Source organism: Oryctolagus cuniculus, chromosome 1 (genome assembly GCF_964237555.1).
Source record: "Oryctolagus cuniculus chromosome 1, mOryCun1.1, whole genome shotgun sequence".
NCBI lineage: Eukaryota > Metazoa > Chordata > Mammalia > Lagomorpha > Leporidae > Oryctolagus > Oryctolagus cuniculus.
The window spans coordinates 166,936,843-166,961,604 of NC_091432.1; the positions used below are offsets into that span (position 1 = coordinate 166,936,843).

The 24,762-nt window shown below is 43.6% G+C and overlaps 1 long non-coding RNA gene across 3 annotated transcripts in view; it reads left to right on the forward strand.

Moving 5' to 3' along the window:
* Positions 1 to 24,762, forward strand: part of LOC108176565 (uncharacterized) — a 52,236-nt gene that overhangs the window by 19,456 nt on the left and 8,018 nt on the right. For 2 of the 3 annotated variants that reach the window (XR_007924179.2, XR_007924182.2), the window contains exons 2-3: positions 15,563 to 15,672; positions 22,995 to 23,099. This is a non-coding gene — a long non-coding RNA (uncharacterized lncRNA). The remainder of the gene's footprint in view (positions 1 to 15,562; positions 15,673 to 22,994; positions 23,100 to 24,762) is intronic. The other variant, XR_007924180.2, reaches the window with a different exon arrangement.

A 24,762-nucleotide genomic window follows, 5' to 3' on the forward strand; every position in this document is an offset into this window, starting at 1 on the left:
GGAATGGATGTTGACGTCAAACTCAGAGCCCTTGTCTGTGTCCTGCACTTGGCAGCTGGAGAAGCAGAGTCAAGATGATTTAAGCACTCCCAACCCTGGAGCCAAACTGCTGGGATTCTGTCCTGGCTCCACATTTAATAGCTGAGCAATCTTGGGGAAGTCACTTACTCTGTCTGTGTTTGTCTCTCCACCTGCAAAAAGAGAATGAATATTATAAAAGTATTTGCTTTGAGGAGTACGTGAGGTCATATTTGCCAAGCATTTAGAACAATGCCTGTCACAGACTATGTGGGATAAAACATTTGTTAGATAAAATAAAATCAACTTGCATCATCTCCCAATTGCTGTTTCACCTTTGGGGGAGATGCCCCCTCCCCCCATTTTACAACTTCACCTCAAGTAATTCCCACTACACCAAAGCTATTGATCCCTGCAGAATAGGCCCTCAATACAATCTGTTAAATGAACTAAGCAAAATCAAGAAAACATATCATCAGTGTACTAGGGTCAGGAATTTGCTATGACTTAGTATTTTTCTAAAGGATAGTCATTTAAATACTTCTCACTTATGAGCAAGGCTCTAGGAAAAAGACACAGATCATGTGGATTTTAAGGAGGGGATGTTGTAGAAGGAAAAGGAAGTGTCGGGAGGGGGTGGGGAGAAGACTTCTGAAGTGGGTAGTGACTGCGGACAGTTCTAATTCTCTAGGTGTACAGAAGGGTCAGAGGGTAAATTGAAATCAGAAGAGAGGTACAGGTTATGAAAATACCCAGGTCAGGAGAATAAAAGGCCAGAGAAAGCAAACTTGGCTGCTTCGTAATTGTGCCTGACTCTAACCCAGTCTGCATTTCTATTTGGATGGCTGATTTGCATACATCCTCATATACATTTTAACTCTGAAAGTAGAAGTTCCATATGTGTTTTATTTACTCTCATTTATTTTTTATCTTTACCAGTTGGCCTATTTTTTTTCCACATTACATCAGGAGACCATCATTGTAATAGGCAACTCAGTATAGGGATACTCCAAAAGAGACATTGGATACAAGATGTAGAACTCTGTATTAGGGTACAAGAAAATTTACAATGCACAAATTTGGCAGCCAAAAGATTTCTCTCAAAGGTATGAAAAAATGTCTGTGCTCTGTTTTCAAAGAAACCAAATAAGACATGGTCCCTGAATCACTGTCTGAATGCAAACAGCATTTGGCTTTGATCTAAGTTGTTGAAAACTATGACCAATTCATCCCAAGGATGCCAAGCCATGAGAGAATGATTTTTAAGTCTGGATTTCCATATCAGGATTCTGCTACACACTTTTTCTCTTCATGTCACATTACATGGGGCCAATGCAAAATAGTCTTCCAACAATGGATGTCACTGGTATGATAATTTCACTTCAAGCAACAGCTAATGGGGTAGAAGAGCTCTTTTCTTATTGACCTACTCTGGTAGCTTAAAACAAAATATCAAATAATAACTGAAGACTAGATAGGATTATTTCAAGTGAACCCCTTTCTATACTGTATTAATAGGCTTCTTAGGCAGGCACAACCAGTTCCTGATTGAATGGGTGATAGGGAAAAATCTCAGAAAGCCACTTGCTTAGTGTGTGCCCCAGTGTACCTCTGGAATCTGCCTGGAGCCCTGGCTGCCCCTGACCTAGTCCAAGAACAGTCATAGCTGATTTTCTGAATTTCATTGCAAACTTAAACCCTGAATATGCCCAGGATTCTCAGTGCAGAATCCTATTTGCTCTGCCTCACCCTGCCTCCACAGCCCAGCTGTGAGGATACACACCCAACGGGGACAGATCCAGCCGCCAGGCAAGACGGTGGCCATCTTAAGTGTGTGCAGCACATCATGAGCCTGTTGTGATGAGTGAGGTACCAGGACTATGGGCCTCTGTGACTTGGTGGAAATGGGTTTGTAATGCTGTGAAACTTGATCAGCACACATGAGGTCTTCATCACATCTTCTATCCTGCCAGCATCCCTCTGAAGTAGACAAATAGGGGTGTGATGTTGACATTCTAATACAACTTGTTTTCAGCGTAGAGTGTGTGGTTCATCTGAAGGTGGTCCTTGTCTAAAAATCATAGTCTGGAGCTAGAGGTGGGGAGCCAACCACAATTTGGGGTGCATTTTGGTTTTCTATACTAACAGGGTGTGCAAGATTTGGAAGACTGTGGGGAGCAACTCGGACTAGACTGTTACTCGAATTAAGACTTATTCTATGCATCTGCTCTCCCACAATATGGCGCTGGGAGAGGAGTAAACAGCTTCTACACAGCTGCCTCCAGTTCAACCAATAAACTGTAGGACCTGCTCCTGATTGGAGGAGAGCAGCGTACTCGGTATGTGGGTAGCAGAGTTGGGATTGGTGGAAGAGGACTATAAAGGAGGAGAGAGACAACATGCACCAGGAACATCTATCTGAAGGAACACCTGTGCAGCCCCCGAGAGAGCCGGCCGGCGGTGTGCCGCTCCCCCGAGGAAGTGGGGAAAGTGGCAGGGGGAACCGCCCTTCCACGAAGGTGGAAGGGACAGTAGCCAACCCGGGAAGAACCAGCAGCAAACCCGGGGAGGGCCGAGCAGACAAAAGAACAGCGCAGGGTCCTGTGTCGCTCCACCACGAAGAGGGGGAGTGACATAATGGTGCCGTGACTCGGATATGAAGCCTAGGCAGGGTTTAGTGTCGTTCCTCCACGAAGAGGGGGAGCGACAGAAGACCACAGGTAGTTTCTAAGAATGTACACGTCGCAGAAGTACTCAGTCTTAAAGCTGGGAGGGTCCTTATGAGAGGTCTTCATTCCAAGTGTCTCCCTGCTGTAATCCCTTGTATGCCATTTAGGCATTAAAATCTTACTCTGAGAGGTGGTCCAGAAGCTTCACTGGATTGCCAAAAGGGTCCATCACACAGAAAGTGTTTCCTACCCTGCAACACTATGCTCCAGCCCCCTTATTTTGGAGCTGTTTGTCCTCTGCCCCCTGCCTCCCACATCAGATTCACTCCAAGCCTAACTTGCCTACTCCTGCCCCTCAGCTGACCTACTCCCCTGCCCCCACCCTGCTGTGGACCATCCTTCCCAACACCAAGCTAACTGGCCCAGACTCTTCTACAACCGGCCTTACTGAGCAACCCTGCCTTCCCTAGTCTTCTCCCCTGCCTCCTGTGACACTGTAAAGTACTGGGCTTGTTGGTTAGCAGTGGTTGTCTGACAATGGAGCAGGGGAGATGGCTGGGTGACTGCAATTTAGTTCCTGGCTGTTTTAGAATGAACTTGTTTTACTTATATGGTCAGGGAAACAGAAAAGACTTTTAAAAGTTCTTTATTCCTGTTCTTCCTAATTTCTTTATTTTTTAAAGATTTATTTATTGGGGCAGGCACTGTGATGCAGTGGGTTAAAGCCTTGGCCTGAAGTGCCAGCATCCCATGTGGGCGCCAGTTCTAATCCCGGCTGCTCCTCTTCCGATCCAGCTCTCTTCTATGGCCTGGGATAGCAGTGGAAGATGGTTCAAGTCCTTGGGCCCCTGCACCCATGTGGGAGACCTGGAGGAAGCTCCTGGCTCCTAGCTCCTGGCTCCTGGCTTTGGTTCGGTGCAGCTCCAGCTGTTGCAGCCATCTGGGGAGTGAACCAGTGGATGGAGGACCTCGCTCTCTCTCTGCCTCTCCTCTCTCTGTGTGACTCTGCCTTTCAAATAAATAACATAAATCTTAAAAAAAGATTTATTTGAGCCGGCGCCGTGGCTCAATAGGCTAATCCTCCACCTTGCGGCGCCGGCACACCGGGTTCTTGTCCCGGTCGGGGCGCCGGATTCTGTCCCGGTTGCCCCTCTTCCAGGCCAGCTCTCTGCTATGGCCCGGGAGTGCAGTGGAGGATGGCCCAGGTGCTTGGGCCCTGCACCCCATGGGAGACCAGGAAAAGCACCTGGATCCTGGCTCCTGCCATCGGATCAGCGCGGTGCGCCGGCTGCAGCGGCGGCCATTGGAGGGTGAACCAACGGCAAAGGAAGACCTTTCTCTCTCTCTCTCTCTCTCTCACTGTCCACTCTGCCTGTCAAAAAAAAAAAAAAAAGATTTATTTATTTGAAAGGCAGAGTTATATAAAGACAGAGGCAGAGAGAGAGAGAGAGAGAGAGAGAGAGAGGTCTTCCATCTACTGGCTCACTCCCCAGATGGCTGCAATGGCTGGCGTTGTGCTGACCTGAAGCCAAGAGACAGGAGCTTCTTCCAGTTCTCCCACATGGGTGTAGGGGGCCCAAGGACTTGGGCCATCTTCTATGATTTCCCAGGCCATAGCAGAGAGCTGGATTGGAAGTAGAGCAGCTGGGACTCAAAATGGAACCCCTTTGGGATGCCGGCACCACAGGCAGCAGCTTTACCGGCTATGCCACAGCACTGGCTCCTCTTCCTCCTAATTTCTCCTGGTTCCTTCTAATAGTCCTCGTCTGCATCCTGCCACCTGAATGTGCTTGCTCCTCTCTCTGTTTTATGGTCTTCTTTCCCCTTAGCTAGCATGGAGGAGGCCTGGCTGTTGGTGGGCCCAGGTTTGAATACTGGGCCTGCTGGCTCTGTGTCCTTAGCCAGAGTATCTCTTCTTGCTGCTCATCAACTCGCTCATCAATAGCAATGGCTAGGCCAGGCATTATGTAACCTCAAGTTAACTTATCTAGTCCTCACAACAACACTGGGAGGTGGATAATGTTATCTCCATTTTACAGAGGCACACAGTGATGGGCAGAAAGATCAAGTTTCTTGTCCAGGATATACAACGGTAGCTCCTCCACTTACTCAGTCTTCTGGCTTCAGTGTCTGCCTGTAAGCACCAAGTTATGTTGCATCTTCTGGGGAGAAAAACCCTCTCAAATGAAAGCCCCACACCTGTAGAGCAGTACTCATCTGCTGATTAGAGACAACATTGGAGGATGGGGTGAGCATATAGAATGCCTGGCACATGGTAGGTGGCTGTCATTACACATTCCTCTAACGATCATTACTCTAAGCTTCAGCCATACGAATTCAGCAAACGCATTAACGTTGACCATGTGTGTCTGCCTGTATGGTCCACAGAACTCTTGGTCTGAAGAACTCAGTGACTGACTGTCTTACTTTGCAAGCCATTGCTGCCCTCTCACCCAGTGAATCACTCACCATACTGCCTCCTCTGCTCATCTTGCTGCCCCTCATCCTGCTTTCCTGATACTTCAGACTTCTGTCCCCATTATTCAGTTCCTGCCATCCAACTTGAGCTTCTCCATTTTCTAAGCCAGACCATTTCTCTGGCCTTCTGGTAGTTGACCTCCAGTCTCTCCACTCGTGAATTTAGCCTACATGCTACTGTCAATGAATGGTCATAGATGTGACTCCTTAAACTTGGATCTTGATCTTTCCCTCTGACAGTGTCCCCAGCCCAATACCCTATTACTGAGTCAAAACAGATTGGTTAACAGGGGCCCCAAACTCACCATGAGCATTCTTTCTGCCTGAAATGCCCTTTCCAGATCAGTCTCCTATCATATGATCAAGTTCTAGTGCCAGCTCCTGCAGCTCTCCTAGGGGTTCTCAACTGCACGTGGCCTCCATCTCCTTTGCATGCTGCATGGATACATGCTGGGTGGGGGGGAGTAGGAGTCTGTGTGCATGGTCTTTTCCACCTCTGTCTGATCTATCGCATCTTACATAGGCTTTGACATCAGTATTTCTTAAAAACGTGAACTTATATATGGGAAAAACTAAAGTCTAGAAAGGTTAACTGAAGCAGTTAGTAAATGTTAGTTGAGAGACAGTATTACACCATAGCTCATGTAGTAAACCAGATTGCCTGAGGTTAAGCCATCTTTTTACCATTTATTAGCTGGTGGAACCTTGAATAAATAACAACTTCCGTGTGCCTCAATTTTCTTACTCAGTAAAGTGGAAATAATAACAACACTTATCTCATAGAATGGTTATGAGGATTAAGTGAATGAATACATACGAAATGTTTGGGAGAGTATTTGACACACTGTAAGCCCTCCCATGTTCACCGTTGTTGCTACTGTAGTCATAATTCTTCATGGCAGAACAAGAACTCAATTCAAGGATGGTTGACCACCAAACCAGTGCCCTTAATACCAGCCACCATGTCCTAGCACTATGTAGTTTCCTGCCACTCAATGCTATCTGTCTCCTCAGTGGTCCTATTCTGTTCAACTTCCCCACTCTGTGCAAAAAGGATGAATGTATATGACATGTGTGTGCACATACACATGTTCAAGTCAAGCAGTAAGTACTGCTTTTCTCTGTGAGGGAGGCTAAAACTTTGAGAAGCTATGTGGTCTTCAGTCAAAAAAAGAAAAGAAAGAAAAGGCAGTATGGGCATTTGCCCAGCTGTTAAGTCACTGGTTAGGACACTTGCGACCCATATCACAGTGCCTGGGTTTGAGTCCCATCTTCATTCCTGATTCTACCTTTCTGTTGATGTACTTCCTGAGAGGCAGTACATGATGGCTCAATCAGTTGGGTTGCTGCTACCCACAAGGGAGATATGGTTTGAATTCCAGGCTTTCCAGCTTTGGCTTCATCCCATGCCAGAAGTCGTGGGCATTTGGACAGTAAATTGGCAGGTCGAAGAGTTTCTCTATTCCTCTCTCTCTCCCCTCCTCGCCTCCCACCTCCTTCCTCCCCCCTCTCTCTATCCCTCTCAAATAAAGATTGTAGAAAGTAGGACCCTCTGTCAGCCATAGAGCAGGATAGCCTCTTGCAACTAAGGAAAAGCAGGCTGTGGAGTTGTTCCTATCTTTTCTAGTTCTAAGATAAGTCCACTAGCAGTGTTTGAAAACATACCACTAGTGGTTCAAGATATCATGTGAACAAGGGCACTGATTCTGGAGCCAGGCAGAAATAGGTTCATATCTCAGCTGCTTCTCTCATTAGCTCTGGAGCAAGTAACCTGTGTCCCTGTGTCTCTGCTCTTCCCACTGCAAAGGGCTGCAGGGGAGCTGACCTACACTCTAAGGAATGCTTCTACCCAGTGCTGGGCACCCAGAGTGCCGCTAGCTCAGCAATGGCCCCTTCCTATCATTCTGGCTTAGGTAAGACCCTCTTGAGGGTGAGTGTCAATGTGGTCATTTTCAGTGTGAACTTGCTTAACAGGATCCAGGGTCCTGGAATTCCCCAGGGATTAACAGTAACAATAGGAAGCCCCAAGGGCCAACTTGGCTAGAGGCAGTGAAGATCTCTCCTCCCCCATGGTCCTTCCACTCCCTCTGGTTCTCTCAGGCAATGAAAATGTCTTTTCTTTAAGGACAACTCCCACCAAAGAAGAAAAAGAGTCTAATTTGGGATCTCAGTTGATTTCAGAAGTGGCCTTTCTCACAGCTAAAATCACATGTCCCACATGCATGTTTCTGGTTGGAGGGAACAGGGAACATCCACCCAGCCCATCAATCTCAAATACGCTTCTCACATTGACCTGACACAGGGTTGAGAGGACAAGCAATTGTGACCATCATCTATACAAGAAGCCAGGGGCTGACTGGTTTTCCAGGAGACTCTGGTGCCCCTACATTTAGGATCTCAGTGTTTTGCTACTTTAGACAGCATCTGAAACTGTACTGTATACACAACAACACTTTTCAGTAAATAAACTCCCCATTTACTAATGCATTAGAAAATGAAGATTTTTACTTGTCAATGGAGCAGACCTCAAATTTTTAAAAATTTAAATTAATTCAAACCATTTTAAAACACAGTTAATTCTTAAACTTTCCCCTCTGGCCTCTCCTTCCCTTAACAACACAGCTGTCTCTGAAATCTGTTTGATGGAATCATACAACCTTATGCAGCACTATTCACCCAATATCAGTTCTGTCATTTTCTACACCAAGACTGTTGATACTTTTCCTCAGGGAAAACTCTTTTCCCAAGAAGGGATCTAAAAGAAGACCTGGAACATATTCCTGGAACACCTCACTTTTGTGGCAATGTCCTCCTGAGCCTGCCAGTGAAATACCGTGGAACTGCACACAACCTCACTAAGGATCAGCCTCTGGGATACCTGCTTTTAGCCAAGCCAAATAGGACACAGGCAAGAAAAAAACGTGACTTGGTCTGATCAGCAGGTGGCACTCTTTCCCCAGACTAACCCTGACCCTATTAGAGATCCACTGACATGTTCTTCCAGGTATGGACTGTTTCAGGTCAGATGTCCCCTGTTACCTCCTAGGATGGCATTGGCCTGAAACACGATGCCATTCCCAAAACTTTGCTACCCTAAAGTTTGAAAAGGAACTGGAATAGACATTACCCATTTTCTTTTTTTTTTAAAGAAAACACATTCTCATCTGAAATAATGATCACATTGGATAAATTTTTTATATAGAATTCTTTATATATTTACCATTATATCTCCTAATGCCACTTCCATTCTGTCTTCAACAAAAAAAAGATTTCCCTGTACTTTTCTGGGTTTAGAAGATATGTTAGGATTCATACAAACTGACTTCTAAAAAATCCTCAGTAAATTCATCTAACTCTCTTTGCAAATCCAATGATCACTTGAGTGACCCCTTCACAGATTCTCCCACAAGGTCTCACAACTTGTCTTGATTTTAAAATCATTCCTCAGGGGTAGGTATTTTGTGCAGTAATTAAGATGCCACTTGGAATGCTAGGTTCCAGTACTAGCTCTGCTTCTGATCCAGCTTCCTGCTGTTCCCACACCCTGGGAGGCAGCAGTGATGGTTCAAGTACTTGCATCTCTGCCAACCACATAGGAGACCCACACTGAGTTTTAGGTTCTTGGTTTTGACCTGGCCTAGTCCCAGCTGTCTCAGGCATCTGGGGATTGAACCAGCAGATGGATGGTTTCTTTCTCTCTCTGTTAGTTTCTGTCTCTGCCTTTCAAAAAATTGAAAAATAATTTTTAATCCATCTTCATTTTCTATTAGTCTTTAAGTGAACAGACTTTATCTCAGCTCCTACTACTTGCCAGGGACAGAGTAACACCTTCATGGAGTTTTAATCTAGATGAAAGATTAAGATGTATAAGTAGGTACCAAATAGAGGATACAGGCCAAGCAGGTCATAGTGGGCCCAAGGTGAGAGAATTCATTGAGCTTTTGCGTGGTCAGAGAGGCTCGACAGAGGAAAATTTGAAGCATGGTCATATTTTGGAAGTAGGGGGAAAGAAGCAAGGAAGGAAGGAAGGAAGGGACAGAGGGAGGGAAGGAATGGAGGGAGGAAGAAAGGAAGGAAATATACAATAAGTAAATTTGCAAGTTAGAGGCCTAAAAGAATGGAGAGCTCTCATCAGGAAAGGTACAGTGAGGGCATTAGCAATGGTTGGAATGAGCAAAGGGAGACCAAAGAACAGGGAACAATCTATGTAGACTAACAGTGGAGGGAAAATCTGAAAAAACTAGTTTGGGATTACAGATGGCAATTGTTCAATGTTGCACCAAGGACATGCTCTGGGCCCACATCTACAAGGCTGCACTGCTCTATAACAACAATTTGCATGCAGTTACATTTTTTTCCAAAGATGTATTTATTTACTTGAATGGCAGAGTTACAGAGAGGCACAGAGAGAGAGAGAGAGAGGGTTCTTCTCTGCAATCCTCTGGTTCACTCTCTAGATGGCAACAACAGCCAGAGCTGCGCCGATCCGAAGCCAGGAGCAGGAGCTTCTTCAGGTCTCCTACATGGGTGCAGGGGCCCAAGCACTTGGACCATCTTCCACTGCTTTCCCAGGTCATAGCAGAGAGCTGGATCAGAAGTGGAGCAGCTGAGACTTGAATCGATGCCCATCTGGGATGCCAGCACTGCAGGCAGTGGCTTATTGGCTAGGCCACAGCACCAGCCCCTGCATGCAGTTATCTTTGAAGACAAGACTAGTTTAAGAGCAAAGACTTTGGTGTCAGAAAGTTCCCGATTTAATCTTCAGCTTTCCAGCTCACTATCTCTATGGTTCTAGCTACCATTTTAAGTTCTCTAAATTTCAGTTTTCTCACTTGGAAAATGAGTTTGGTTACCATCCACTTCAAAAGGCTGTTATGAAATGTAAATAGGATGATGAACACAAAACCCAAAGATAGATCCTAAATAGGTGAAGTCAACCTACACAAAGGGAAATCTTGGGCTTTTCCATCCTGGTGTTTGCCACATTTGTCTTAAGACAAGAATCAGGCCGGTGCCGCGGCTCAATAGGCTAATCCTCCACCTGGCGGCACCGGCACACCGGGTTCTAGTCCTGGTCAGGGCGCCGGATTCTGTCCCGGTTGCCTCTCTTCCAGGCCAGCTCTCTGCTGTGGCCCGGGAAGGCAGTGGAGGATGGCCCAAGTGCTTGGGTCCTGCACCCCATGGGAGACCAGGAGAAGCACCTGGCTCCAGCCTTCGGATCAGTGCGGTGCGTCAGCCGCAACGCGCAAGCCGTGGCGGCCATTGGAGGGTGAACCAACGGCAAAAGGAAGACCTTTCTCTCTGTCTCTCTCTCTCACTATCCACTCTTCCTGTCAGAAAAAAAAAAAAAAAGACAAGAATCATGTGGAGTGTTTGTTAATATACCTTATCTACCTCTAGCACTGGAATTTTCTCCTTTTGAATTTTAGGTTGTCAATGGAGCCCAGATTTGCATTTTTAAAAATATCTTCAATGGAGATTCCAAGATGGCTAAATAGGAAAAAGACATGCTGATTGTGACCAGGGGAAGATAGTAAAGGAAAAGTGGAGTAAGTGCATTCCTAGGGGAGTCGGGGAGAAGTTCGTAGAGGAAATTCTACAGAAAGAAGAGGGTCACCATGGAGCAGCATGGAAAGTGAGGTCATATGGCAGCAGAGACTACCCATGACTTCCGCATCTTGGGGCTGGAGGAGACGCCAACTTCTGAGAGCCAGGTGAAAATGGACCATGGCAGCCTGCATCACTGGTGAGGTTACCCAAGGGTGAGCCTTGCAGACCACAATGACTTTGAGCCCTGCCTAAAGCCTTAGCAGGGCACAGGATACCCACCTAATCCAGTGAAGGAAAAGTACATTTCTTCCTCCCTATACCCCAACAAGGGTGCCTGGAGACCAGTAAAGAGAGAGCACCATCAGCGCCAGCAGAGGCTGCAGTGGTTCTCACACACACGCAACTAGGAGATTTACCAGAGGGAAAAATCCACTTTCCCCACGGACTTTGAGTCTGGCTGGGATGCTTGATAAGGGGCTGGGCACCTACATAGGACTGTCAGGTGCCCCCATCCTCTCAACCTATCATAGGCTGTGGGGCTCAATCTGACAAGGTGGAGCCCCCACAGGCAGCTGATTCAGGGAATGTCTCTGCTCTTTCCATGGACAGGATCCACTCACGGGGTTGAGTGGATCCTCTACACCCCATGACTGTGGGAACCTTGTGCACTGTGACTGTGGGAATCCTGTAACTGCGTGATAGGAAATGGGTGTAGCAGGGTCTCTGGGCAATCACTGTGGCTGGAACGAGAGTCTCCGAGCTCCCTGACTCCCTGGGTGGGTCATCACAGAGGGTTCCAGGCACACACTGAGATCTACATAGATCATTTGTGTGGTTCATGTACCAGTGTGGGTGAGGCTTGTACCCACTGTGGGCTAACCTCAGGCACTGATCACCTTAGAAGAGAGGAGGTGAGGCTGCGATTATGCCAACAGGCATAATTATACCCTCCAACTTGCTGACATTAGAAGAGATCTATCACGCCCATCTTCAGTGTCACCCTGGATTCTCGCCCCACACTTGAGCATTGACCAGAGCCCCCTGGTACCACCCAGCCTGTGCCTCTGGGTATTCACCGAAGGAGCAGACACTCCACTAAGCCACAGAGCCATAGCTCAAAGACAAAACCCATCAGAGGAGAAAAACAACAAGTGTTTCCACAAATGCCTAAAAATAAACATAGGAATATAAGAAACAAGAACAAGGAAGACGATATGACTCCTCAAAAGGAACACAACAACACTTAAATATTAGAATATGAAGACAAAGAGATTGGTGAAATGACTGAAAAGGAATTCAAAAGAATGATCATAAAATTACTCAGAAACACAGAGAAACAAATTCATGAGTTAAAAAAAAATCCATTCATAGTGTGAATGAAAAAATTTGCCAAGAGATTGAGATAGTGAAGAGAAATCAAACTCAAATATTAGAGGAGACACTGGCACAAAGGGTAAAGCTGCTGTATGCAGTGTCAGAATCTCATATGAGTGCCAGTTCGAGTCCTAGCTGCTCCACTTCAGATCCTGCTCCCTGCTAATGCACTTTGGAAAGCAGCAGAAGGTGATCCAATTCCTTGAGTCCCTGCTCCCATGTGGAAGCCAGGAAGAAGCTCCTGGCTCCTAATTTTGACTTGGCTGGCCCTGGTTCTTGCAGCCATTTGGGGAGTAAACCAGCGGATAAAAGATCTTTCTTTCTGTCTCTTCCTCTCTCTGTAACTCTGCCTCTCAAACAAACAAATAAATAAATCTTTAAAAAGAAAAAAGGAAAGAATATCCAAGCTAGAAGACAAATCCTGGAAGTATCTCAGTCAGACAAAAAAGAAGAAAAAATTAGAAAAAACTGAAAATAGTATTTGATATTTATGAGATACTATCAAATGACTAAACATACATGTCTATGGAGTTCCTGAAGGCAACAAAAGAAAGAATGGACTAGAATGACTATTCAATGAAATAAATAGCAGAAAACTTCCCCAATTTGGAGACATAATGGGATTTCCAAATACAGAAAGCACCTAGTACTCCTATAGAAAGGAACAGAAAAGATCTTTACCAGGGCACATTACAGTCAAACTTTCAGCAGCACAACACAAAGAAAAGATTCTAAAATGTACACAAGAGAATCCCAATTAGACTAACTTTTGATTTCTCATCTGAAACTCTACAGGCCAGGAGAGAATGGATAGACATAGCCCAAGTCCTAAAAGAAAGAAAATGTCAACCCAGGATACAGTCCTCAGCAAAGCTCTCATTTATAAGTGAAAGTGAAATAAAGACCTTCCAGAGAAAACATAAATTCAAAGAATTTGTCACTATTTGTCTAGCCTTACAAATGATTCTTCGGAAAGTGCTACACGCAGAAATAGAGAATGATAGTCATCATTATGAAAGAATGTGAAAGCAGAAAATCTTACAGTAAAAGTACAAAGAAAATTCAAAGCAAACAATAGGAATATGTATAGGAAAATGGTAGGACCAAATCATTATTTATCAATAATAACCTTGAGGGGCCAGCACTGTGGGAGAGCGGGTTAAAGCACTGGCCTGAAATTCCAGCATCCCATATGGGTGCCGGTTCTAGTCCTGGCAGCTCCTCTTCTAATTCAGCTCTCTGCTGTGGCCTGGGAAAGTGGTAGAAGATGGCCTAAAGCCTTTGAGCCCCTGCACCCATGTGGGAGAACCAGAAAAAGCTCCTGGCTCCTGGCTTTGGATTGCTGCAGCTCTAGCCATTGCAGCCTTCTGGGGAGTGAACCAGCAGATGGAAGACCTCTCTCTCTGTCTCTACCTCTCTCTGTAACTCTGTCTTTCAAATAAACAAAATAAATATTTAAAAAATAATAACCTTGAATGTAAATAGCCTACATTCTCCTATTAAAATACACAGACTGGGGGCCAACAATGTGGCATGGCAGTTAAGGCCCCAGCCTGCAGCGCCAGCATCCAGTATGGGTGCTGTTCGGGTCCCTGCTGCTCCACTTCTGATCCAGCTCCCTGAAAATGCACCTGGAAAAGCAGCAAAGGATAGCCCAAATCCCTGGGATCCTGTACACTTGTGGGAGTTCTGGAAGAAACTCCTGGCTCCTGGCTTTGGATCAGCTCAGCTCCGGCCATTGGGGCCATTTGGGGAGTGAACCAGCAGATGGAAGACCTCTCTCTGTCTCTGTTTCTACCTCTCTCTGTAGCTCTGTCTTTCAAATAAATAAAATAAATCTTTTTTTAAAAAAGATACAGATTGGCTGAATGGACTTAAAATAAAAAGAGAGACCCATCTATTTGCTGCCTGCAAGAAACACATCTCACCTACATAGATATGTTCAGATTGAAAGTGAAAGGATGGAGAAAGATATTCCATGCTTATGGAAAGCAAAAATGAACAAGTGTAGCCATCCTAATATCAGACAAAATAGACTTTAAAACAAAAACTGTTAAAAGAGACTAAGAAGGGCATTATGTAGTGATTAAGGGACCAATTCAACAGAAAGACGTGACTATAATAAATGTATATGCATTCAATGCCAAGGCATCTGGCCATTTAAAACAAATGTTAATAGGTCTAAAGGGAAACATAGATTCCAATATTAATAGTAATGGGGTACTTCAACACCCCACATTCATCAATGGACAAATCAACTAGACAGAAAATCAACAAAGAAATAACAGAGCTAATAGAAACTATGGACCAAATGGACCTAACTGATATCTACAGAACCTTTCATCCCACAGTTGCAGAATACACATTCTTTTCATCAGTGCATGGAAATGTCTCTGGGATAGACAATATGCTAGGCCATAAATCAGGTCTTAGCAAATTAAAAAACTGAAATCATATTATGTATCTGTTCTGAACATAATGAAATGAAGACGGAAATTAACAACATAAGAATCTCTAGAACATAATCAAACATATGAAGACTGAACAACATGTTCCTGAATGAACAGTGGGTCATAGAAGAAATCAAAAGGGAAATAAAAAAGTACTGGGAATGAATGAAGTTGACAATACAGCATATCAAAACTTATGGGATACGGAAAAAGCAGTGTTAAGAAGGAAGTTTATAGCAACCGGTGCCTACATCAAGACATATTGCCACAATCAAAACTTCTTGGAAAAGACCCCAGAGGCACAGGCAATCAAAGCCAAAATTGACAAATGGGATTATATCAAGTTGAGAAGCTTCTGTACTGCAAAAGAAACAGCAAAGTGAAGAGGCAACCAACAGAATGGGAGAAATTGTTTGCAAACTATGCAGTTGATAAAGGATTAATACCCAGAATCTATAAAGCGCTCAATAAACTCAACAACAACAAAACAAGCAGTCCAGTTGGACAAAAGACTTGAACATGCATTTTTCAAAAAAGGAAATCTAAATGGCCAACAGATACATGAAAAATTCTCAAGATCACTAGGCATCAAGAAAATGCAAATCAAAATCACAATGAGGTTTCACTTCACCCCAGTTAAAATGGCTCTCATAAAAAAAAATTAAAGAAAACAATAAATACTGGTGAGAACATGGGAGAAAATATACCCTAATACACTGTTGATGGGAATGTAAATTAGTACAGCCATTGTGGAATACAGTAATGAGATACCTCAGAAATCTGGAAAGATATCTACCATATGACCCAATCTCACTTCTGGGAATTTACCCAAATGAAATGCAGTCAGCATATGGAAGAGTTATCTGTACCCTCACATTTATTATAGCTCAGTTCACAATAGCTAAGATAATCATCCTAGATGTCCATCAACCGATGACTGGACAAAGAAAACATGTTATATATACACTATGGAATACTACTCATCCATAAATCAGATTTGGATGTCTCTGTCTCTGCCTCCAGGTTGCCCCTGCCACAGTCTGGGCAGTGGATGGTCTTGGAGCTCCCAGTGATGTGGTGATGAGTCCATGGCACCCCAGTCTTCCTTTTCTTGGCCTTCCAGACCCAAGCAGGTAAGTGTGTTGGATGCTGTCCCTGTTGCTCTCCTGGAGGTGGAGCTGAGTGTCCAGGAGGCCCAGTAGGGCTGATCAACTCAGGGAACAATGAGGGAAATGGCATTAGAGTAACTTAGGCCAGAGGTAGGAAGAGGTGTGGCTCCAGTGCTTTCCTAACTCAGGAACCTCTTGTGAAAGAGAAACAGAATAGGTAGGCAAAGCTGTTTTGACCTTGGAAGTAACCAAATGTTCTCCCATGGTCTCAATACCACCCAGTGGAAAGGATAGGGAGAGGATTGGCTTTGTTTCATTTTGCAACAAAATGGATGCAACTGGAAACCATTATACTTAGTCAAATAAACCAGTCCCTAAAAGATAAATATCATATGTTTTCCCTGATGTGTGGTAACTAATAGAGTACAAAAAATGTACTGTATGTGAGCAAAACTGACATTTTGAGATTTGATGATTGTTTACAGCCCTTGTTTCTACTGTTGAGGAACAGTGTTGTTGTTTTCTTACTATTTGTTAAATTCTTTACTGAATTAAGGGTCAAGCTTATATTTATAAAATTAGCTGAAAGTATGTCATTATAAAAATTAAAAGAAAGAATTAGAAAGGAATGAGGATGAAGGGTGGGATCATGGGCGGGAGGGAAGTTAGGAGGGGAAGTATCACTATGCTCCTAAATTTGTGTATATAAAATACAGGAAATTTGTTCACCTTATATAAATTTTAAAAATGAAAAAAACCTCAATGACTACTATTCATTAAAGAAACACAGGAGCACTGGCAACACTTCTTAGAACATGGCTCCTTATCCTGCCTCAGCATCCCTACAGCCTGTGAACACACAGAATGCTCATCCTCACTTCAAGTTTCTGATTCAGTAAAGTCTAGGGCAGGACCTGAGAACGTGCATTTCTAACAAGTTCTCAGGTGATGCAATGCTGCTCTGAAAACTGCCATTCAAGGTAAAGTGCAAGGTGAATCAGAATCATTGGTGGTTGTCACCTGGGCCTTCTCAAAGGACCAGAAATCTGCCTAAAATGCCCCATTTGGGAAAAGTACTCTGGGTATTTCTGGTGTGCACTGAACTTTAAGAACCCTGTCCTAGATACAACTTTAAAACTTTCACACACACACACACACACACAGTCTTAGTTTTAGGTCATAACATGATTTCAAAAGTAATTAAAATGTGAACCTCACATAAACCATAAAATCAAGGAAACTTTTTTTTGGCAGGTAGAGTTATAGACAGTGAGAGAGAGAGACAGAGAGAAAGGTCTTCCTTCTGTTGATTCACCCCCCAAATGGTCACCATGGCCAGAGCTGCACCGATCCGAAGCCAAGAGCCAGGTGCTTCCTCCTGGTCTCCCATGTGGGTGCAGGCACCCAAGCACTTGGGCCATCCTCCACTGCCCCCCCCTCCAGGCCACAGCAGAGAGCTGGACTGGAAGAGGAGCAACTGGGACTAGAATCAGCACCCATATGTGATGTCGGCGCTGCAGGTGGAGGATTAGCCAAGTGAGCCATGGCGCCGGCCCCGGGAACGTGGTTTTTATCATCACACTAAGAAAAAAACAAAAACATATTCCATGTCTTTCAACTCCCAGGTTAAGCTCAAAATATACTCTAACACAGTTTTTAATTACCAGTTTTTAAGTCAGATATGTGATGTGGATCATGCTCACTTGTGTTTAGCTTGTGAACCAAGCCACCTGTAACCTTAGCAGAGACTTTCCTCACACATGTGGTGGCTTCTCAGTGGAATCCTGTAGGTGGCTGTTGAAACTTAACTGAAAAGTGATCCCTGTTAAATATAAGAGTGGGAATAAGAGAGGGAGGAGAGGTACAATTTGGGACATGCTCAATTGGACTTGCCCCAAATGGTAGAGTTAGAAACATACCAGGGGATTCCAATTCAATCCCATCAAGGTGGCATGTACAATGCCATCTCACTAGTCCAAATGATGAATTTCTGTTCACAATTGATCATAATGATAGGACTAAGAGTCAAAGGGATCACATAACAAGACTAATGTCTGAAAATACTAACCAATAGAATAAAAAAGGGAGGGAACAATCCAACATGGGAAGCAGGATACACAGTAGACTCGTAGAATGGCGGATGTCCTCAACAGCACTCTGGCCTCAGAATCAGCCCTTAAGGCATGTGGATCCGGCTGAAAAGCCCATGAGAGTATTTCAGGCATGGAAAGCCAAGACACTCTGGCAAAACAACAACAACAACAACAACAACAACAAAACCTAAATGAAAGATCTCTGCGAGTGAGATCCCAGTGGAAAGAACAGGTCATCAAAGAAGGAGGTACCTTTCTCTGAAGGGAGGAGAGAACTTCCACTTTTTTTAAAAATTTTATTTAATGAATATAAATTTCCAAAGTACGACTTATGGATTACGATGGCTTCCCCCCCATACCGTCCCTCCCACCTGCAACCGTCCCCTTTCCCACTCCCTCTCCCCTTCCATTCACATCAAGATTCATTTTCGATTATCTTAATATACAGAAGATCAGCTTAGTATACATTAAGTAAGGATTTCAACAGTTTGCTCCCACACTGAAACATAAAGTGAAAAATAATAGATGATTTTTTTAAATGATGATGAAATCAGATCAGACCTATTGTCATGTTTAATCCCAGTGAGAGTCAAGTTGGGAATTGATAATTTCTTCTTTTTTTTTTTTTTTTTTTTTTTTTTTACAGAACATCAGTTTAGTATGCATTAAGTAAAGATTTCAACAGTTTGCACCCCTATAGAAACACAAAGTGAAATATACTGTTTGAGTACTCGTTATAGCATTAAATCTCAATGTACACCACATTAAGGACAGAGATCCTACATGAGGAGTAAGTGCACAGTGACTCCTGTTGTTGACTTTACAAATTGACACTCCTGTCTATGGCATCAGTAATCTCCCTATGCTCCAGTCATGAGTTTCCAAGGCTATGGAAGCCCTCTGAGTTCTCCGACTCTTATCTTGTTTAGACAAGGTCATAGTCAAAGTGGAGGTTCTCTCCTCCCTTCAGAGAAAGGTACCTCCTTCTTTGAAGACCTGTTCTTTCCACTGGGATCTCACTCACAGAGAGCTTTTTGCCAGAGTGTCTTGGCTTTCCATGCCTGAAATACTCTCATGGGCTTTTCAGCCAGATCCGAATGTCTTTAGGGCTGATTCTGAGGCCAGAGTGCTATTTAGGACATTTGCCATTCTATGAATCTGCTGAGTATCTCACTTCCCATGTTGGATCACTCTCCCCTTTATTTATTCTATCGGTTAGTGTTAGCAGGTACTAGACTTGTTTATGTGCTCCCTTTGACTCTTAGTCCTTTCATTATGATCAATTGTGAACTGAAATTGATCACTTGGACTAGTGAGATGGCATTGGTACATGCCATCTTGATGGGATTGAATTGGAATCCCCTGGTATGTTTCTAACTCTACCATTTGGGGCAGGTCAGCTTGAGCATGTCCCAAATTATACATCTCTTCCCTCTCTTATTCCCACTCTTATGTTTAACAGGGATCACATTTCAGTTAAATTTCAACACTTAAGAATAACTGTGTATTAATTACAGAATTAAACCAGTCATATTAAGTAGAACAGACAAAAAAACTACTAAGAGGGATAATGTATTAAGTTGTTCATTAACAGTCAGGGCTATGCTGATCAAGTCACCGTTTCTCATAGTGTCCATTTCACTTCAGGAGGTTTCCTTTTTGGTGTTCAGTCAGTTGTCACCGATCAGGGAGAACATATGGTATTTGTCCCTTTGGGACTGGCTTATTTCACTCAGCATGATGTGTTCCAGATTCCTCCATTTTGTTGCAAATGACTGGATTTCGTTGTTTCTTACTGCGGTATAGTATTCTAAAGAATACATATCCCATAATTTCTTATCCAGTCTACCGTTGATGGGTATTTAGGTTGGTTCCAGGTCTTGGCTATTGTGAATTGTGCTGCAATAAACATTAGGGGGCAGACTGCTTTTTTGTTTGCCAATTTAAATTCCTTTGGGTAAATTCCAAGGAGTGGGATGGCTGGGTCGAACGGTAGGGTTATATTCAGGTTTCTGAGGAATCTCCAGACTGACTTCCACAGTCGCTTGACCAGTTTGCATTCCCACCAACAGTGGGTTAGTGTCCCTTTTTCCCCACATCCTCGCCAGCATCTGTTGTTGGTAGATTTCTGTATGTGAGCCATTCTAACCGGGGTGAGGTGAAACCTCATTGTGGTTTTGATTTGCATTTCCCTGATTGCTAGTGACCTTGAACATTTTTTCATGTGCCTGTTGGCCATTTGGATTTCCTCTTTTGAAAAATGTCTATTGAGGTCCTTGGCCCATCTCTTAAGTGGGTTGTTGGTTTTGTTTTTGTGGAGTTTCTTGATCTCTTTGTAGATTCCGGTTATTAACCCTTTATCTGTTGCATAGTTTGCAAATATTTTTTTCCATTCTGTCGTCGGTTGTCTCTTCACTCTCCTGACTGTTTCTTTTGCAAGACACTCTGGCAAAAAAAAAAAAAAAAAAAAAACCCTAAATGAAAGATCTCTGTGAGTGAGATCCCAGTAGAAAGAACAGGCCATCAAAGAAGGAGGTACCTTTCTCTGAAGGGAGGAGAGAACTTCCACTTTGACTATGACCTTGTCTAAATATGATCAGAGTCAGCGAACTCAAAAGGCTTCCACAGCCTTGGCAACTCATGACAAGAGCCTAGGGTGATTACTGATGCCATAAACAAGAGTGTCAATTTGTTAAATCAACAACAGGAGTCACTGTGCACTTACTCCTCACGTAGGATCTCTGTCCTTAATATGCTGTACATTGTGATTTAATGCTATAACTAGTACTCAAACAGTATTTTTCACTCTGTGTTTCTGTGTGGGTGCAAACTGTTGAAATCTTTACTTAATATATACTAAATTGATCTTCTGTATATAAAGAGAATCAAAAATGAATCTTGACGTGAATGGAAGGGGAAAGGGAGTGGGAGAGGGGAAGGTTGCAGGTGGGAGGGAAGTTATGGGGGGAGGAGCCATTGTAATCCATAAGCTGTACTTTGGAAATTTATATTCATTAAATAAAAGTTAAAAAAAGAGAAAGTACTATGCATGCTGTAAAGATTCTGACTTAATTGCCATGGGGTTCAGCCCCTACTCATATCTCCCTGAGAGAGGCTATGTGCAACCACACTTGAGAATCACTGCTTTAAAGGCATGTGTTATTTGCCCTCTCTTAAGGAAGCAGGTATCTTTTTAAAATTTCAATCTTGGAAGGATTGTGGGGTGGGGAGTGGAGGTGGTGTGTAGCACAGTGATTAAGGTGCTGCTTGGGACACCCACATCTTGTATTAGAGGGCTTAGTTAAATTCCCCAGCTCTGTTGCTTCCAGTCCCCCTTCCTGATAATACACACCCTGGGAAAACACCAGGTGATGGCTCAAGTACTTGGTCCCTGATACACTGACTATCAAAACAGTCCCAGTAGCCATACAGATATTAAAAAAAAATACAGGCTGGTATTATGCTGCAGCAGGTAAATCTGACATCTGAAATACCAGCATCCCATACAGGAGGCAGGAGTGAGGCGATATGCAAATATGGCCAAATAAATAAATGGAGAGGAGAAAGCTCTTCTTTTAAGACCATGAAAAGCTAATAAATGTAGAAGAAATATTTTAAAAATCATAAACTTGCCACCTCCATAGTAAGATTCAGGCAAGAATCTTCAATGGGTGCTAAATAACTGGATGAAGATTTTTTGATGAACAAAGTCACCAACTGTAGGTTTAGGGTCTCAGACTACCTCCCTGCAGATTCCTTGCTGACCTCCAAGGAATGAGCTTCCTGCCTAGTAGGGAATCTACCAGGCACCCCCTCCCTAACTGATAAAAGTGGCATCATTTGCTCCTGGGGTGAGGTCCTGCAAATACCAGGACATTGACTAGTATTCCTGTCAAAAAGGTACAGCTTGAATCTAATCATCAGTAACAACCAAGCTAACTCCATCTGAGAAGCTTCCCGTGAAACAGCTGGTCTCTACTCTTCAAAAATGTGTCCTGAAAGACACGAGGAATCATTCTAGGTTAAAGGATTAAACATACATGACATTCAAGTGCAAGGGGGTGGCACTGGCTGGATCTTGGATAAAAAAAAATCGCAATGTTGTATAGTAAATGTATATTAGATAACAGTGTTGTATTTGATCAATGTATTGAGGCTGTGTAAGAGAATGTCAAGTATGTCATGTCTGTATCGGGGAAAGCCTGCTTTCAAATGATTCAGATATAGGATGTGGGGGGGATACACAAATATGACAAAATGCTAAGAAAACTGGTGAATCTGGATGAAGGTATGTGGGAGTTCATGATTGTATTCTTGCAATTTTTCCTGAGATTTGGTATTTTTAAGTACAAATTTTAAAAAATTAAAAATGTTTTAAGATTGATTAAATAATACATTTTGGTAAAATCCAAATGCTTAAACCACTTAATAGTGATATCTTATCATTTCTATCCCAATAATGTTAAGGAAATTATACTTTATTAGTAATTTGATGAGTAATCTAATACTAATAATGATTTGGAGCCAAAATCCTAATTTTTTTATTTGACAGGTAGAGTTATAGACAGTGAGAGAGAGAGAGAGAGACAGAGACAGAGACAGAGAGAAAGGTCTTCCCTCTGTTGCTTCAATCCCCAAATGGCCACTACTGCTTCATTCCCCAAATCGCCACTACGGCCGGTGCTGCGCTGATCTGAAGCCAGGAGCCAGGTGCTTCTTCATGGTCTCCCATGCAGGTGCAGGGCCCAAGCACCTGGACCATCCTCCACTGCCCCCTCCGGGGGGGAGCACAGCAGAGAGCTGGACTGGAAGAGGAGCAACCGGGACTAGAACCTGGCGCCCATATGAGATACCGGCGCCACAGGTGGAGGATTAACTAAGTGAGCCACGGTGCCGGCCCCAAAATCCTAGTTTGATTACCCAGGAGTCATAGATTTGTTTTATTTTGTCCATAGGGTTGGTCCTTACAGTAGGTCAGTAAGGGTGTGTGTGTGTGTGTGTGTGTGTGTGCCTGTGAATGTATGTGCATGCATGTGTGTGTGTGCCGAAATTAGTTGCTAACAAAGAAACATAAAAATAATGACTTTTAGATCTCCTTGAAAAATCTAGAGCTAGCAACATTTGACTCCCAATCAGAGTCTAATTGACTGACTCCCAATCTGAGTTAATCTGAGTCATAGCCACCTCTCCCACCCCCCACTGGCTCTACAAGTCACCAAAGTCTCCACCATCATGATTGTCTCCCTGACCCAGGCTACTTCACTCACTCCAGCTGTCAGGCTGGCTGCAGGAAGAGTCTGAGTTTGTGAGATGTCCTTCAGAAACTGTCTTCTTTTTAAAGAACAACAACAAAAAAAGGTGAGATCATCATCTATGGAAAGGAGGTGAGAAAGAAGTGAGACCTAAAAATGCATCCCCAACTCAGCCCCAAACTGAGTTATTATTAACTCTTTCTCCACCCATCCCCACTTTATTAACAAGCCAGAGAATGAATTTACCATTGGCATCTTTGTTTTCCTGTCTATAAACACAGATATAAAATTTATCTCTAAATTCTGTAGGTTTTACTTGCTAAATATCCTCAAATCTGTCTCTTTATCTATCTTTTAAAAAAAAGAATCATTTTATTTATTTGAAAGGCAGAGTTTCGTTTTTTATTTAAAAAAAGATTTATTTTTATTTATTTATTTGAAAGTCAGAGTTACACAGAGAGAGGAGAGAGAGAGAGAGAGCGAGAGAAAGTGTCTTCCATCCGATGGTTCACTCCCCAATTGGCCGCAACAGCCGGAGCTGTGCTGATCCAAAGCCAGGATCCAGGAGCCTCTTCGGGTCTCCCACATGGGTGCAGGGACCCAAGGATGTGGGCCATCTTCTACTGTTTTCCCAGGCCATAGCCGAGAGCTGGATCTGAAGTGGAACAGCTGGGTCTCGAACCGGCGCCCATATAGGATGCCAGCGCTTCAGGCCAGGGCATTAACCCTGCTGTACCACAGCACTGGCCCCTTTTTATTTATTTCAAAGGCAGAGTTATAAAGAGAGGGAGAGGGAGATAAAGAGAGAGAGATTGATCTTCTATTCTCTGGTTCATCCCCCAAATGGCCACAATGGCTGGAGGTGGGCCAGACCAAAGCCAAGAGCTATGAGCTTCCTCTGGGTCTCCCACATGGGTGCAGTGGCCCAAGAACTTGGGCCATTTTCTACTGCTTTCCTAGGTGCATTAGCAGTGAGCTGGATGAGAAGCGGAGCAGCTGGAACTTGAACTGGCACCCCATATGGGATGCTGGTGTCACTTGCAAAGGCTTTTAACTGCTATACCACAACACTAGCCCCTTTTTACCTGTCTTTTCCACACTAAAACTACCACCATCACCAGTTCTACCAGTACCATTACCACCTGTGCCATCACTATCATTACTACCTCTATCATTACCACAACCACAACCTTCATCCCCATCAACCTACCTCATCATTACCAACACCATCATTACCTCATTGCCATCATAATTACTGCTATCTCCACTGCCACCGTGAACACCACGAGAAACACCACCACCACTACCATCACCAGTACTATTACTGTGACCACCATCACTACCACTGCTGCCACCACACTATTCTTAGCTTCCACCTACTGATGTCTAGACAAATCTTCCTTAGTAGTTCATTCACATTAAGTCTGGACTCTCTTCAATCTAGTCAGGACATTGAATGCACAATGATGTGCTTTTTTCAAAATCCAAATTTTGAAGTCTGTCTTTTGCTTAGAAACCTCAATGTTTCCTATAGCTTTTGGGATAAAGGGATTCCAGCTTGATAGGGTCTGTATGGTGTGGACCCAGCCATCTCCACAGCTTCATTTCCTATCTTTCCTCTCCTCTACTTTTCTGTTCCAACCATTATAATATTCATTAACTCCACAAATACTCAGCATAATCACTCCTGTTTTTCATCTCAAGTACCTAGCATTGGACTAACCATAACCCTTGGTTTATGTAATGCCATTAAATTGGCTAATATGTGG